Source organism: Papio anubis, chromosome 9 (genome assembly GCF_008728515.1).
Source record: "Papio anubis isolate 15944 chromosome 9, Panubis1.0, whole genome shotgun sequence".
Lineage (NCBI taxonomy): Eukaryota > Metazoa > Chordata > Mammalia > Primates > Cercopithecidae > Papio > Papio anubis.
The window spans coordinates 23,134,905-23,150,703 of NC_044984.1; the positions used below are offsets into that span (position 1 = coordinate 23,134,905).

The following is a 15,799-nucleotide window of genomic DNA, read 5'->3' on the forward strand; positions in this document are numbered from 1 at the left end:
AAAGAAATTAGCCAAGCATGGTGACATGAGCCTATAATACCAGCTACTTGGGAGGCTGAGGCAAAAGAATCACTTGAACCTGTGAGGCAGAGGTTGCAGTGAGTCAAGATCAGGCCACTGTACTCTACCCTGGGCCACCCAGTGAGACTCGGTCTCAAAAAAAAAAAAAAAAGAAAAAAACAGTTAAACTTATTTCTTCCTTGAATTTGCCTGCAAAGTCATCTTGGTCAAGATTTTTGCTTTTGTTTTATAGGATGATTTTTGATTACTGAATTAAATTTCCTTTACAGTTATAGAACTATTCAAGTTCTCTATTTCTTTTCAGCAAATTTTGGCATTATACATATCTGTTGTGGTGTCTCCTTTTTCAATACTGATATTGGTAATCTGCCCATTTTTCTTGCATTGTAGCTCAGTCTCATCAGAGGTTTGAAACATTTATTCACCTTTTCCAACAGTTTTTTGGCTTTCTTAGTCCTCTTTGTTACATGACTGTTTTCCACCTTGTTAATTTTGTTCTTACTTTAATTAATTCCTTCCTTCTACTACACTGAGTTTACTTTGTTGTTTTATAACTTCTTGAGAGGAATTATTGGCCTATTAATTTTTGCCCTTTGTTTTTATAATATATTCCTTTAGGTTATAAATTTCCCAGTAAACACTTCTTATAGGCATTCTACAATTGTTATATGTAGGATATCTATTATTGTTTAGTCTAAAAACTTTCTAATTTCCATTGTGATTTTTTTTTTTTTTTTTTTTTTTTTTTTGAGACGGAGTCTTGCTCTGTCGCCCAGGCCGGAGTGCAGTGGCCGGATCTCAGCTCACTGCAAGCTCCGCCTCCCGGGTTCACGCCATTCTCCTGCCTCAGCCTCCCGAGTAGCTGGGACTACAGGCGCCTGACACCTCGCCCGGCTAATTTTCTTGTATTTGTAGTAGAGACGGGATTTCACCGTGTTAGCCAGGATGGTCTCGATCTCCTAACGTCGTGATCCGCCCACCTCGGCCTCCCAAAGTGCTGGGATTACAGGCTTGAGCCACCACACCCGGCCCGGCCCGTGATTTCTTTTTAATTGTGAAACTATATTCCTAGCTCTATTTTTGTTTGCAGCTTAATTTCATTGTGGTACAATTTTAATTCTTGGAAAATGGTTGGGGCGTAATTTAATGAGATATTCAGTGACTTAGAATATGGTCAATGTTTATCATTGTCTCTTATGTGCTTGAAAATAATGTAAATTTTACAGTTATATGCAAGGTTCCACACATATCTATAAGGGCATGTTTCTTAATCTTGACATTCAACTAAATCCTCACCAATTTTTCTATTTTATTGTATCAATTACTAAGACAAGTGAATCAATATCACTGCTATTATACAGTTGTTTATTTCTGTTGTTGTTCTAACAATTATTCCTTAATACACTTCAAGATGATGTTATTAGGGGCATTGAGATTTAAAATTATTCTGTCACAGAACCAAAGACAAGAACCACATGGTTATCTCAATAGATGCAGAAAAGGCTTTTGACAAAATTCAACAGCCCTTCATGCTAAAAACGCTCAATAAATTCGGTATTGATGGAACGTACATCAAAATAATAAGAGCTATTTATGACAAACCCACAGCCAATATCATACTGAATGGGCAAAAACTGGAAAAATTCCCTTTGAAAACTGGCACAAGACAGGGATGCCCTCTCTCACCACTCCTATTCAACATAGTGTTGGAAGTTCTGGCTAGGGCAATCAGGCAAGAGAAAGAAATCAGGGGTATTCAGTTAGGAAAAGAAGAAGTCAAATTGTCCCTGTTTGCAGATGACATGATTGTATATTTAGAAAACCCCATTGTCTCAGCCCAAAATCTCCTTAAGCTGATAAGCAACTTCAGCAAAGTCTCAGGATACAAAATTAATGTGCAAAAATCACAAGCATTCTTATACACCAGTAACAGACAAACAGAGAGCCAAATCATGAATGAACTTCCATTCACAATTGCTTCAAAGAGAATAAAATACCTAGGAATCCAACTTACAAGGGATGTAAAGGACCTCTTCAAGGAGAACTACAAACCACTGCTCACTGAAATAAAAGAGGACACAAACAAATGGAAGAACATACCATGCTCATGGATAGGAAGAATCAATATCGTGAAAATGGCCATACTGCCCAAGGCAATTTATAGATTCAATGCCATCCCCATCAAGCTACCAATGAGTTTCTTCACAGAATTGGAAAAAACTGCTTTAAAGTTCATATGGAACCAAAAAAGAGCCCGCATCTCCAAGACAATCCTAAGTCAAAAGAACAAAGCTGGAGGCATCACGCTACCTGACTTCAAACTATACTACAAGGCTACAGTAACCAAAACAGCATGGTACTGGTACCAAAACAGAGATATAGACCAATGGAATAGAACAGAGTCCTCAGAAATAATACCACACATCTACAGCCATCTGATCTTTGACAAACCTGAGAGAAACAAGAAATGGGGAAAGGATTCCCTATTTAATAAATGGTGCTGGGAAAATTGGCTAGCCATAAGTAGAAAGCTGAAACTGGATCCTTTCCTTACTCCTTATACAAAAATTAATTCAAGATGGATTAGAGACTTAAATGTTAGACCTAATACCATAAAAATCCTAGAGGAAAACCTAGGTAGTACCATTCAGGACATAGGCATGGGCAAAGACTTCATGTCTAAAACACCAAAAGCAACGGCAGCAAAAGCCAAAATTGACAAATGGGATCTCATTAAACTAAAGAGCTTCTGCACAGCAAAAGAAACTACCATCAGAGTGAACAGGCAACCTACAGAATGGGAGAAAATTTTTGCAATCTACTCATCTGACAAAGGGCTAATATCCAGAACCTACAAAGAACTCAAACAAATTTACAAGAAAAAAACAAACAACCCCATCAAAAAGTGGGCAAAGGATATGAATAGACATTTCTCAAAAGAAGACATTCATACAGCCAACAAACACATGAAAAAATGCTCATCATCACTGGCCATCAGAGAAATGCAAATCAAAACCACAATGAGATACCATCTCACACCAGTTAGAATGGCGATCATTAAAAAGTCAGGAAACAACAGGTGCTGGAGAGGATGTGGAGAAATAGGAACACTTTTACACTGTTGGTGGGATTGTAAACTAGTTCAACCATTATGGAAAACAGTATGGCGATTCCTCAAGGATCTAGAACTAGATGTACCATATGACCCAGCCATCCCATTACTGGGTATATACCCAAAGGATTATAAATTATGCTGCTCTAAAGACACATGCACACGTATGTTTATTGCAGCACTATTCACAATAGCAAAGACTTGGAATCAACCCAAATGTCCATCAGTGACAGATTGGATTAAGAAAATGTGGCACATATACACCATGGAATACTATGCAGCCATCAAAAAGGATGAGTTTGTGTCCTTTGTAGGGACATGGATGCAGCTGGAATCCATCATTCTTAGCAAACTATCACAAGAACAGAAAACCAAACACCGCATGTTCTCACTCATAGGTGGGAACTGAACAATGAGATCACTTGGACTCGGGAAGGGGAACATCACCCACTGGGGCCTATCATGGGGAGGGGGGAGGGGGGAGGGATTGCATTGGGAGTTATACCTGATGTAAATGACGAGTTGATGGGTGCAGCACACCAACAAGGCACAAGTATACATATGTAACAAACCTGCATGTTATGCACATGTACCCTACAACTTACAGTATAATAATAATAAATAAATTTAAAAAAAAAAAAAAAAAAAAAAAAAAAAAAAATAAAATAAAATTATTCTGTCTTCCTACTGAATTGAAACTTGAATCATTTATAAAGTGACTCTCTCTCTAGTAATGGTTTGGGCTTTAAAGTCTATTTTGCTTAATGAACTTTAAACACTAGTCACACTACTACAGTGTCCACGTAGTAACTATTTGCATGGTATGTTTTCCATTATTACTTATCTTTGACACATGAGAAGTCTGAGCAATAGCAGTTAAGGAACAAACCAACAGTAAACCAGGTATAAGTGGTATAATTAGGAGACAGACCCAAACAATCTGTCTCCAAGGTCCATGCTCCTAAACATCATGCTTCTCTTACAAGTTCAAAGAGTTAAGTCAGTTTAGGTTTTGAAAGGGGGAAAAAAAGGCTCTCACTGTCATTTCCACAAATATTTTCTCACATTGCTATCAAATTGTGATTTTTCACTCATCTTAGAGTTACATTCTCACTCTTCTAATATTCGAAGGCAACATAATACTTTAAAAAAAAAATCGTAATCCAGAACTGCAGTATTCAACCTCTTCCACTTACACACACATTTTGCTTTGTGCCTTTGAAATAGGCATGCATACCAGAAGCCTTCATGTGTTTATCCAATGCCACTGAACTGCAGCACGGTACCTTGAACTGCCCTAAACTAAAAGAGGCAGTCAGGCTGCAATATGATCAAGATGTCTAAGTGGTTGTATGGATCTACTGAGCAGGAATCCTCATTTCAACCCAACTTTGGGAAAAAAATAACCAAAAGGATGGGTGCTGGGCTGTTTCAACTCTCCTTGAACAGAGACATATATATATACAGTATCGTAACAAACAGAGGCACTTAGCAACTTATGTATACCTTCTGAAAATCTATACCTTTTATATTTCTCAAATTTTAATATTAAATTATACTTACTATTTAAAAACCCTGTAAACTATGAAGAAAATTAAAACTTCTCATGAGTCCATATCCAGAGTTAATTATATTTGATGTATTTATAATTTTTTCTATTAATTTTTCTGTGTTTCTAATATATAGGCACATGTGGAGATATATACATGCATACATGTGTGTCCGTATGTACCCACAAACTTGGAAACACATTAAATCTTTAGTGTAGACTCCGATTTTTTAATTTAACATTGCATTATGCATAATTTTATATCCTTTAAAATTCTTTAGAAAAGAATTTTAAATATCAAATATCAAATTTTAAATATCAAATGAAATACTCATTTCATTCTGGTTGCAGAATATCCCATCACATAAACGTGTTCAAATTTATCTAGCCACTGCTCTACTGCTGAACAGTTAAATCTATCTCAAATTCTTCCACTTACAAATATATGAAAATTGACTTAAAAGAAATATAAAATTTTATCTTGTTTAAATGGTTATGTTGGATCTGGATCACTTGCAACCAAATATCTTCCAAACTAATAGCATGGGAATGTTGCATAGAATGCTCTGAAAGCATTTAAGGCTGTTAACAGAAGTGGTCAAATTCCTTCCTGGAAAGTTGAACAAATATAAGGTTTTCCCAGAATTATTGAAAATGTCCATCTCTGTACACTCTTGTTATAATATTCCAAATTACTTTCCTGTAGTTAGATAAGTGAGGCATAACTTTGCATTCCTTTTATTAGTTTTTATATTATAGTTATATTCCTTATTAACTACTTGTTCTTATATCTCATTATATTTTAAATTAAGATATTAGTGTCTTTCTTATAACTGCTCTTTACATTTGATGTTTGCCATACTTATTAGAAGTAGCAGTCTCAGTTTGTCACTTGCCTTTTAATTTTATTTATATTGGTATTTTTGCCTGTAAACCTATAGAATTTTTGTTTGGAATAATTTTGTTGTGATTTATTCCACTTTTGTTAGCATAAAAATCCATTATTCGCTATGTTTTCTTTTATATTATATTGTTTCATTTGTCTGTGAATATATGAAGCCTGAGTTATAAGTATTTTAATAATATTATTTGGGATTTTAACATTTTTGTTTGTAAAAGAGGTAACCACTACCATTAATTCTAAGGGTTTTCACACATATACTTGCATCTTGAAACGGTGGGAACATAAGTCATAATACTGTAAGAGCAGATTTCTGAACAAATGAGCTTTAAGTCATTATGCAAGACAAACACTATTTCATTATTCTTTTTAGGTATCAACAAAAGGAGATTTCCCTTTCAATCTTACTGGTGACAAACTTCTCCCGAACAACAGAATTCCTTCCCTTCATCCTTTTTCTGCAGTTGCCCGCATGATGACTAGTCAATCAATAAATTAGAAAACGATTTTCAGCTCTAGATCTGTGGTCAAACTTTCAGTGCCTGTTCCCAAGAGTATAACACTATTGAAAAGACAAACAGGGATTTCATGCACACACAGATAGATGCCCATGGAATGTTTCTGCCAGTAAATTAGAAAATATTTGTCTGGCTTCAGCAATATTACATTTTTGTATGTATTAACAGAATCATACCCCGGAATACTTAATAGCCTATAGAAATTTTCTAAAATATGTGACCTATCCATTGTAATCCCAAATATTTATTTTGAAGCAACAACAAAAAAGTAGCAACAAATGTTCCAAAAAACATTTTTCAGTGGAGAAAAATGCTTTCACAACTTCAGAAAAAGTGTATCTCATTAAGAAAATGAAAAGAAAAGAAATGTTGCTATCATCTGCCAGTTTAGAGACATTACCATCATAATGAGTCTCAAAATTATAATTAAAAAGCCAGTTGTCATCTGAATATAAAAGACTATGTACTCTACTTTTTTATGCATATGTTTTATATATTTTTACTTATAAATTAAAAATAAGAGAAACCATATAAACTTCCATTTTTGTGAAATAGCATAGTTATCAATTTTTCAAAAGTGTATATTATGTGTTTTATGAATATACCTTTTTCCTACCCAGTGCAGTGCCAGAATTCTCTGTTCGGCTTTCAGAATCTTGTCAACAGATTCAAACAGGAATCATGTCATCAGCAAGAGGAAAGCTGGAAAAATAAAAGTAGACCATTAACAGTGCATTGTTTTATTTAGTAAATATCAACATATGACTCTTGAAAGTAGAAGATGTGTAAGGTTTTCAAAAGAAATTTATATTTATATATGTAAATTGATACATAAACCATTAAATATATATGTAAATGTAAATTTACATTTATAAATGTAATAAAATTATGCTTTATGGAAGAAGGGGCATTATCTTGGCATTATAAAGCCACCACAATTAATCTAAAAACTCAGAAGTTGTTGTGGTCCAATTTTAATGTAAATATCCTGCAAATGCTTTAGGACAGGCTACACTAAGGTAGATTCTTGTTGCTTGAAATGATTCATGAGGCATCGTCAGGTGTCCTCTTAGGTCTCTTCTTTGAGCCCATTCAAACATATAATAGCAATGGTCAACACAGTATTTGTTAAATGTTCAGCTATTTTTCATTTCATTCCATCCCTGCTATGTATTTCTCTGATTGCCCTGCTCAGCTCAACTTCAGAAAGTGCTCTTGCCACTGTCATGAGTGAATAAAATTCTGGCTTTGTTACCAATTTTCCTAAGCTGGACAAAAATTGGCCCTGACAATCTGTTGAGATTCCCAAGAATCAGACTTATGAAAGCAAGGAACCTGTACAAGGGAGGAGCCACAGCGTTGGTTCTGGCTCAGTCGCTCTACTATCAGTCCAGTTCAAGGGAAATTGAGTAATGTCTTGGTGTTCATTTTTATATCATCACTGATTATTCAGTTTTGATCACAAGGTTTACTGTATTTGAATCGTTTTATTACCATACTATACCTTCCTGGAGCATGCCTGGTATCAAAGCATTTTACTCCATTCCAAAATCAGAACTTCTGTTAAGAAGCACAGAAATTCAAATGCCACAATGTTGACAAAGAGAAGAATCCACATTACTTCATTAGTTTACTCATTACTTCATTGAAGAATATTCCACAATGAGAAAAAATTATCATTAAAAACTCTGAACATCAGGCTGGGTATGATGACTCATGCCTGTAATCCCAGCACTCTGGGAGGCTGGAGCAAAAGTAGTACTTGAACCCAGGAGTTCAAGACTAGCATGGGCAACACCGAGACTCTAGCTCTACAAAAAATTTAAAAATCAGCTAAGCATGGTGGCGTGCATCTGTAGTCCCAGCTACTTGAGAGACTGAGGTGAGACGAGCGAGAGGATCGCTTGAGCCCAGGAGGTTGAGACTGCAGTAAGCTGTGGTTGCATCACCATCACTTCAGCCTGGGCACCAAAATGAGACCCCATCTCAAAAAAGCAAACAAACAAAAGCCAACCAAAACTATAACAAAAGAACTTTCAACATGGGAAAGTATGCTGCTGAAGTAAAATAAAGACTGTCTATATAGAGTCAGTGGAGTTTTAAAAATGTATTTCCATAAAAAATTTTACTTAGAAAAAATACCACAAACTCCACTTTTTTTTTTCAGTTAATTGAATTGTCTCATCTGCCCAAATGTAAAGAGACTACCACAATTGTGTTTACTAAGTGAAACAGTGAAATTTTGTCATATCATATATTTGGGTGACACAGAAATTCACAGGTGATAATTTTACCCACAAGAGGGAGCTTGTATTTTTATATGTTTATTATAGAACATGAAAAACTTGAATTAAAATAGGAAGTTCTAAAAATGTCTGTTGATACCATCATCTTTATGTCAGGTCAAGTTTTGAGGTAACCAGATTGCAGTTGGCATATTTTTCTTCAATGACAACATATCACTATGGCAAAAGATTGGAAATATAATTGGAATTTTAAAAACATTTCCTACCTATATTATAATTAGGATTTTTTTAGATACAAGAATGAAGATGTAGCTGGCAAAGCAGCCTGAGAGATAATTCTTTTTAGGTGGTAGTAACATTAGGTGTATGAAATTGACTAGAATTATTATAAGTACTCTGCACCCAAATTTAATTACATAGCAGTGAAATGATAGTTCAGTCATTCTTTTATCAGAAAAGAGGTTGTATAAACTAATAATTTTCTATGTATTTATAGAACAGGAAACAACCTACTTTAAAAATTACTAAGATCGCCAATATTGCTAATATCACTTAAAACTCGCTTAAGAAACACTGTAACTGGCATGATACCACAAGGAACTTTCCTTTCTTAGAGTTGAGAGAAAAAAAAATTGTTAAAAAAAAAAAGCTAAGCTCAATTCCTTCATTTCCTGTAAGGTCCCTAAATAATATCTTAAGTTGTTAAGACTCTCAAAATAAATAAATACACTCTGAACTTTGTAAAAATAAAACAAATTCATCAACTTAAAAACTCCCATCTAAAAAAATAATTTTGACAACTTTTATTAACCCCGAGTGATCTGTTCTATCACATTCAGACACAGAAATAACTGAGCTGAAATTTGTTTTCTGACCCTCTGTAAACTGCAGGGGAGACAGATGATAAGCGTTCTGTCCCTTTCTCCCAGGGTTCTTGTCTCAACTTGTAGAAGATACTATATTACACAGGCAGGGAGTTGAGAAAGAAGGGGTTAATCACTGCTGCTCTTCCTCCTGGAATTTCCAACCTACCCATTAAATCATTGTTTTTTTCTCCCACTAGGGACTGTGAATCTAATGGACCTAAAATCAATACCTTACAAATGACATAAAAAATATATTCATTTTATGGACTAATGTACCCTAGTGTCTGAATCCTATTTACACCCTCTACTTTAAAAAGGAACGACAGACCCATTTCTGCCAGTAAAAGCTTACTCAGTCACTTCAGTGACATGCTGCAGAATGCACTGTCATACTAAAGGGCAGCACGAGGGAAAGATTGGTGGCTGCAAAACCACTACTGTGGAAACTTTCAACACGGTACCGTGAAATTGTGTTAAGAAACACAGTCAGGGAGGAGCACGCAGGTAGCTTCAAAGATGTTAGCCATGTTCTGAGGTGCTTTTATGGGTCTCTGTTTTATCATCTTGTTTCATAACTTAACGTCTATTATGTAAAATTTTAAGTGGATCAAATATTACATAATACCATTTTCAAAACAAACGCAGCTTTCACTTGATAGTGAATTCTATCATGATTGAAAAAACTGGATAACAATTCCTAAGAGGCAGAAATGCTCACTAACATACCACAGCACTATTAGCCAAATAGACATAGTGTGCGAGGAAGCCACATTAAAGCGGACAGAGACAAGCCCCAGAAAGACAAAAGGTATTTCATTTACCAGACACAGCAGGGACACAATCACCAAAGGTGACTACTGCTTGGTGTTTTACATATTGAGAAAGTATGCTTATGAGAGGGTTTTATATTTACAGAATATTCTCCAAACCAAAGGGCCCACGTCAAACGCCATTCTTATCACTTAGAAAGTATTAAGCTTAATTTTTCTAAAAAGCATAATACATTGGTAACTTTTTTTAAATTTCGAGAATATCTCCTTCCACATTTAGTATTTTTATGATATCAAATATAGGGCAACCCTGTACAAACGCAAAGATACCTTCATTTTCATTGCAAAGATTAAAATATGAGGGGGAGAGAGAGTGAGGAAAGAGAAAAGAAAAAAAAAAAAAAAACCCAAAAATTAAGGAAAGAACTTTTCTCCTAGAAAAATATCACCTGACTTACTTTTTGTTTCCATGGGTACAAACAGAAATAGAGAATAATGAATAAGGAAAAAAACTTTAAAACAGATAGTTTTTGAGAGAATTCTAGCAACAAGTCAGCATGAGATTTCCTGTTCAGTTTTACTGGCTTAAAATCTATAGGGTTATAAAATTACCAAAAGGAAAAAAAAAAACTGTTGTTCTTTATTCCATTTGCCAACCAGAGTCATTTATCCCCTATTAGATAAAGTATAATAGACTCTACGGAAAGGGTCATTGGCCTTCCATTTAATGATATTGCCAGCCCCAATCTGCATTTTCCCGGCAATGTCCCTCAACACAGAATAAATGGCTGATCTCTTCACAATAACAGCTGATTTCTATTTATTAAGCTAAAAAGGTCACCATTTTCTACGGCTGGGCCGCCCTGCACTATTGATAATTTTATGCATAAACAAATGGCAAATTTGTGCCACATAAATATGCATTAGCAATTACTTTTTCCTTGGGCAACGCTCACCGCATGCAAATGTGTACCTCGCAGGGCCTGGTAGCTTTTGTTTTAGCTCTTGAACAGTGAAACAAAAGAGCACAATAAACAATTTTAAAATTGCCAATCAATAAGCAATGCAAATGCAAAGGTAAATGGCAAGAAACTTGCTCAGAAACAAAAGTGAAGCAGGAGAGGGATGGGGAAGGATTTTCTTTTTTATATTATTTCATTTCTTTCTCTTTGATAATGAAAAGGCTAAAGTACTCTTGACACAGAACAGCTAGCTAGGCTGGTACTAAAGCAGATGCCAGATGGGGAAAGGAGAAAATATACACATGTTGAATAAACACACACATCCCAAAAAGAGGGTAAGAGGAAAACTGTGTTCCTCGACGGGATTGGGGCATCACCTACTCAAATTTCAGATTGTCAATTTCAGAGATTTGTAAGAATATTCAATTTCAGAGATTCAAAGAATTTTAAAACTAGGAGGAGCTACAGAGACTCATAACCAAATCTCAATTCCGTAGTATTTTGCTATGCTGTTGTTTCCTAATGTCACCTCCCTCAGAAAAAAGGAATATACATGATCAATAAATGGGATATCTTTAGCAACACAAAGAAAAGGGGTAAATGAGGAATATATAAGAAATAAAAAAGCGATCTACAAAATGTTTAAAATAAAAACCCTAATCTCAAAACAACACGAGAATAATGTCAGGCACAAGAAGCAAGAAGCATAAGAAAAACTAGAAAAAAAAAAGTGTTGCTCAATTTGAACAGGAAAACAATAGATAACCCAAAAAAGTTGATTTTTTTTTAAATCAAAAATGAGCCTTAAGAGATTTTTTAGTGTTATTTACCAAGCACTATTCTAAGTGCTTGACACTTAGATCCATTACACTTCATCTTCACAAAAACCTCGAAGGATGGTACTATTAGCGCTGCTCCCATTTCCTAGAGCTGAGGCGCAGGGAGGTTAAGTTAATTAGGGCAGTGCTAGATCTGGGTCTTGACCCCATCTGAAGCCAGCACCTGCAAGCATCACTACTGCTAATACTTGCCATCCATTCTTTAAAAGCCATCCATGTTGACCCGGTTGAAAAATTTCTTCTGACCTGTGTAAGACAGCTTTACCTTTGCATAAATAAATCACACTGCGTTTTAAACATCTACATTCAGGGCTTATGTGAGTGTCTTTGGCCAAGTGATTAAAATACTTTAGCTTGTGTAAAATACGTAAATATTAACTTGTGTGTTAGTACAGATGTACCTTAGTACATTAGTGCAACACTTCGTGATCCCATCTTGATCTTAATGTAATTAAAGGTTTTACTATTCCACAAAGGATTAACAAGATTTACCCACAATGTTGTAAAAATAAATATACAAAGTATTCTTGGCTAAATGAAAATAGGCAAACCTGAAATCTAAAACCAGCAAGTGTTTCTGTCTTGCTCAGAGCCAAGAAAGTCTTCACAGGTATCTGTTAGAATCCTGATATTGATCCTAAAAGTCAAACTTCTTTAGAGAAGGTCACAAAACTTCTCCCAGCAATATTTTCCTCCTGGTAATATGAGTGTTGGAAGGCCAGGACTGTTGCTTGAACACAGGGTGCCTTTGTCTGAGTAAGAAAAAGACGGCCCCTTGAGGGAGGCCATTCAAAAAATATGCCACCTGCGCAACCATACCTGGTAGCCCTTGAAAAGACTTTAGTAGTTTCCTTACTTGGAAAAGTGTCATTGCTAATATTAAACTCTCTCTTTTTAAGAACCAAGTACCTACTCTTTAATACGAAATCAGTATAAAGATGCATTCCCACACGACCGCAGTATCTTACATGTTAATTCAGGTAACTACGTAGCTAGGGTACTCCTGTTTCATTCTATTTTGTTTCAGTTTTCAATCTTTATGGCTGTGTAGATAAAAGCTTGGGTATGTTTTTTCTTATTATTAGCTAAATGCAACCAATATGTGCCCAAAGCCATTAATTTATAACAGGCAAAGTTTTAGTTATAATCATTCCTTGCCCAAATGCTCACTCTCTATGCAAGGTAAGTAATTCAAACTAAAACCATGAATATTCCAACTAAAGTAGAGTTTGTCTGAAATTTCTAAGTACTCATAGACCCTGCTATGTAGAAGTCATGTAAATGGAAGTGAACAGGAAGTATGTAAAAAGTGTGGTTGTGTTACATGGACACTGCAATGTCCAAAGGCTCACCATGGGTTTCACAGCCGGGGCTATGTCAAATAGTCACATTGTTTGTCCCCAATCCCACAAAATTAGGTTTAAATAGAGGGTACCTTTGGGGGATTCAGAAAGTCCTAGAGAACAACAGGAAATTCTAGTGAAGATTGTGTGAACAGCAGGAGGGGAACCACTGCCTCGTTTGCCCTGGGCGAGGGTCTTGCCAGCCACTCTGCTTTAGATGTGTTCTTTCTTTGCCCGTCCCCTGCTCTGCTAATCCCTGGTGTAGGCTGATCACTGGAGGTCAAGTTTCTCAGGCTTCTCTAGCAGTCACCTTCCAGGTGAGTTCCACTACTGGGAGGAGAGCTGATGGAGGTGTAAGGAGAATGCGGGAGGCACGTGTTGTTTGTGTGTGTGTGTGTGTGTGTGTGTCTGTAATTTTTTAAACATTTATTATAGACAATTACAAACATATTAAAAAAAACAAAGATACTGGTAAACGCTCATCAACCACATCCAAATTTCAACATCTATGAACCTTCTTCTATTTGAGTTTCTCCCTCATCTTTCCTGGCTTTGCCAGGGGTCTCAGGCAACAGACTCTCCTTGGTCTACCTCCTGCCAGGCAGGCTCACATGGTTCCAGCTGCAGTCCAGTGACCTTGGTAACCCCACCTCCTCCCTTTGTCTCCACAGTATAAAGGTGGTAGCAATTTTTTGCTGTTCCTGAAGCCTAGCTGCTCTTTTACAATTTTTACTGTCAATGTGTAACACTTTTCCAATATTATATACCACCTTTTGAAAATAATCAGACCGAGCACAGTGGCTCACGCCTGTAATCCCAGCAGTTTGGGAGGCTCAGTTGGGTGGATCACCTGAGGTCGGGAGTTCGAGACCAGCCTGACCAACATGGTGAAACCCCGTCTCTTCTAAAAATACAAAAATTAACTGGGCATGGTGGCAGGCACCTATAATTCCAGCTACTTGAGAGGCTGAGGCAGAAGAATTGCTTGAACCCTTGAACCTGGGAGGTGGAAGTTGCAGTGAGTGGAGATGAAGCCATTGCACTCCAGCTGGGCGACAGGGTGAGTGAGATTCCGTCTCAAAAAAAAAAAGAAAGAAAATAATCAGAGTGGTTCTGACTTCCTGCTTGGACCGTGACCATATAGATTCCTATTTTTATTTTATTTTTTATTATCTGTTGGTAGAACTACCATTTATCCCTTAGTCTGAGCTCCCTTGAAGTATTAACAGGTCAAGACTTCGTAAAGTATGGAACCCTTTCAACAGCATAAAGTCCAGTATGCTGGTCCAACATTTGCAATGCCTTAAGTATGGTTCCCCATATATAATATTCATGTTTTCATGTACAGTCTATTTTACATGACAATAAACAATCTATTCGTATTCTATACCTTTCATTGAATGCTTAATGATATTCTTTTCAAACTTGATTTGTCTTAATCTATGGGCCAGTGAAAGAAGAACAGCACTGTACTGGCTCTGGAAATTCTACATTAGTGTCTAACATCATGGAAATCTGCCTAGTCTATTTAAAGGAGGTAGCTCAATCTGGCATGAAAATACATTTTTCCAGTAGTAGGTGGCAGCCACTAGTTAACCAAGTTTATATCTTAGACAAAACATGTTTAACATGCAGTCATTTGTTTATTTCTAACAAAACATGATCTTCCAGTGTTAGGAATAAACACACACACACATCATAAAAATGACTGATGTTCAATGGCTCTTACAAAATTACATTTTGAAAAATTATGGGATGATGAATCAAACATATAGATTACATTTCCGTGAAACAGACATGTGCTTAATAATTAATGGGAAAAGATAAAAATAATATTTACAATTTTGTCTAACCCAAAACACTCGAATAATTATGTAATCATATAGCTAGGTGAAGACATACTTATCAAATTTGAACTAGAATCTGTAAGGAAATTTTAAAATATGAAAAAAACTAAAATAGATATGATGGATTTAATCCACAAGCTGAAACTTTAACCTGCTTTAACATAAAGTCTTACTATATAAATAAAAAATACAGGAGAAAACATGTGCTTTAAGCATAATTCACAAGACTTTGTAATTTTTGACAATCACAATACAAGCAAAAAATGGGATGTGGCAGTAAAAAAAAAAAAGGGAAAAAGAGGATACAGTTAATAATTGTAGTGTCCAATCAAATGCAGGTAAAACTAACAACAATGGTAAGACAATATTTCAAACACGAGTTCCAGAACTGGTTTCAATCCTGTATGTAGGGAACTGGGCAGATATTCAACAGTCAGAAAAGATCAACCCGGAGTATAGTGTGCATGACAATTGTGCTAAATCAGGTGCTATTAGGAGGAGAAGATACACTCAGTTTGAAAAAGATCAAATTTAAGAGCGTGGGAGGGCCAGTCATAAAGTACAATCAGCGATTTGAAGGGTTGTCATTTGGAAGAGTAAGACTAGATATATTGTCTCATGCTCCAGATAAAAGAACAAGAGTTTTTTTAATATATAATTTTTATTTTTTTAGAGACAACGTCTCACTCTGTCATCCAGGCTGGAGGGCAGTGATACCATCGTAGCTCATTGCAACTTCAAACTCCTGGGCTCAAGCGATATTCCTGCCTCAGCCTCCCAAAGCGCTGGGATTACAGGTGGGAGCCACTGAGTCTGGCCCTGTTT

The 15,799-nt window shown here is 35.9% G+C and overlaps 1 protein-coding gene across 13 annotated transcripts in view; it reads right to left on the minus strand.

Annotated features, from left to right (window-relative positions):
* Positions 1–15,799, minus strand: part of SOX5 (SRY-box transcription factor 5) — a 1,038,891-nt gene that overhangs the window by 746,937 nt on the left and 276,155 nt on the right. For 11 of the 13 annotated variants that reach the window (XM_021923251.2, XM_021923253.2, XM_021923254.2 and 8 more), the window contains one exon: positions 6,707–6,803. The gene's annotated coding sequence lies outside the window, so the exon portion shown is untranslated. The remainder of the gene's footprint in view (positions 1–6,706; positions 6,804–15,799) is intronic. The other 2 variants (XM_021923247.2, XM_021923246.2) reach the window with 1 other exon arrangement.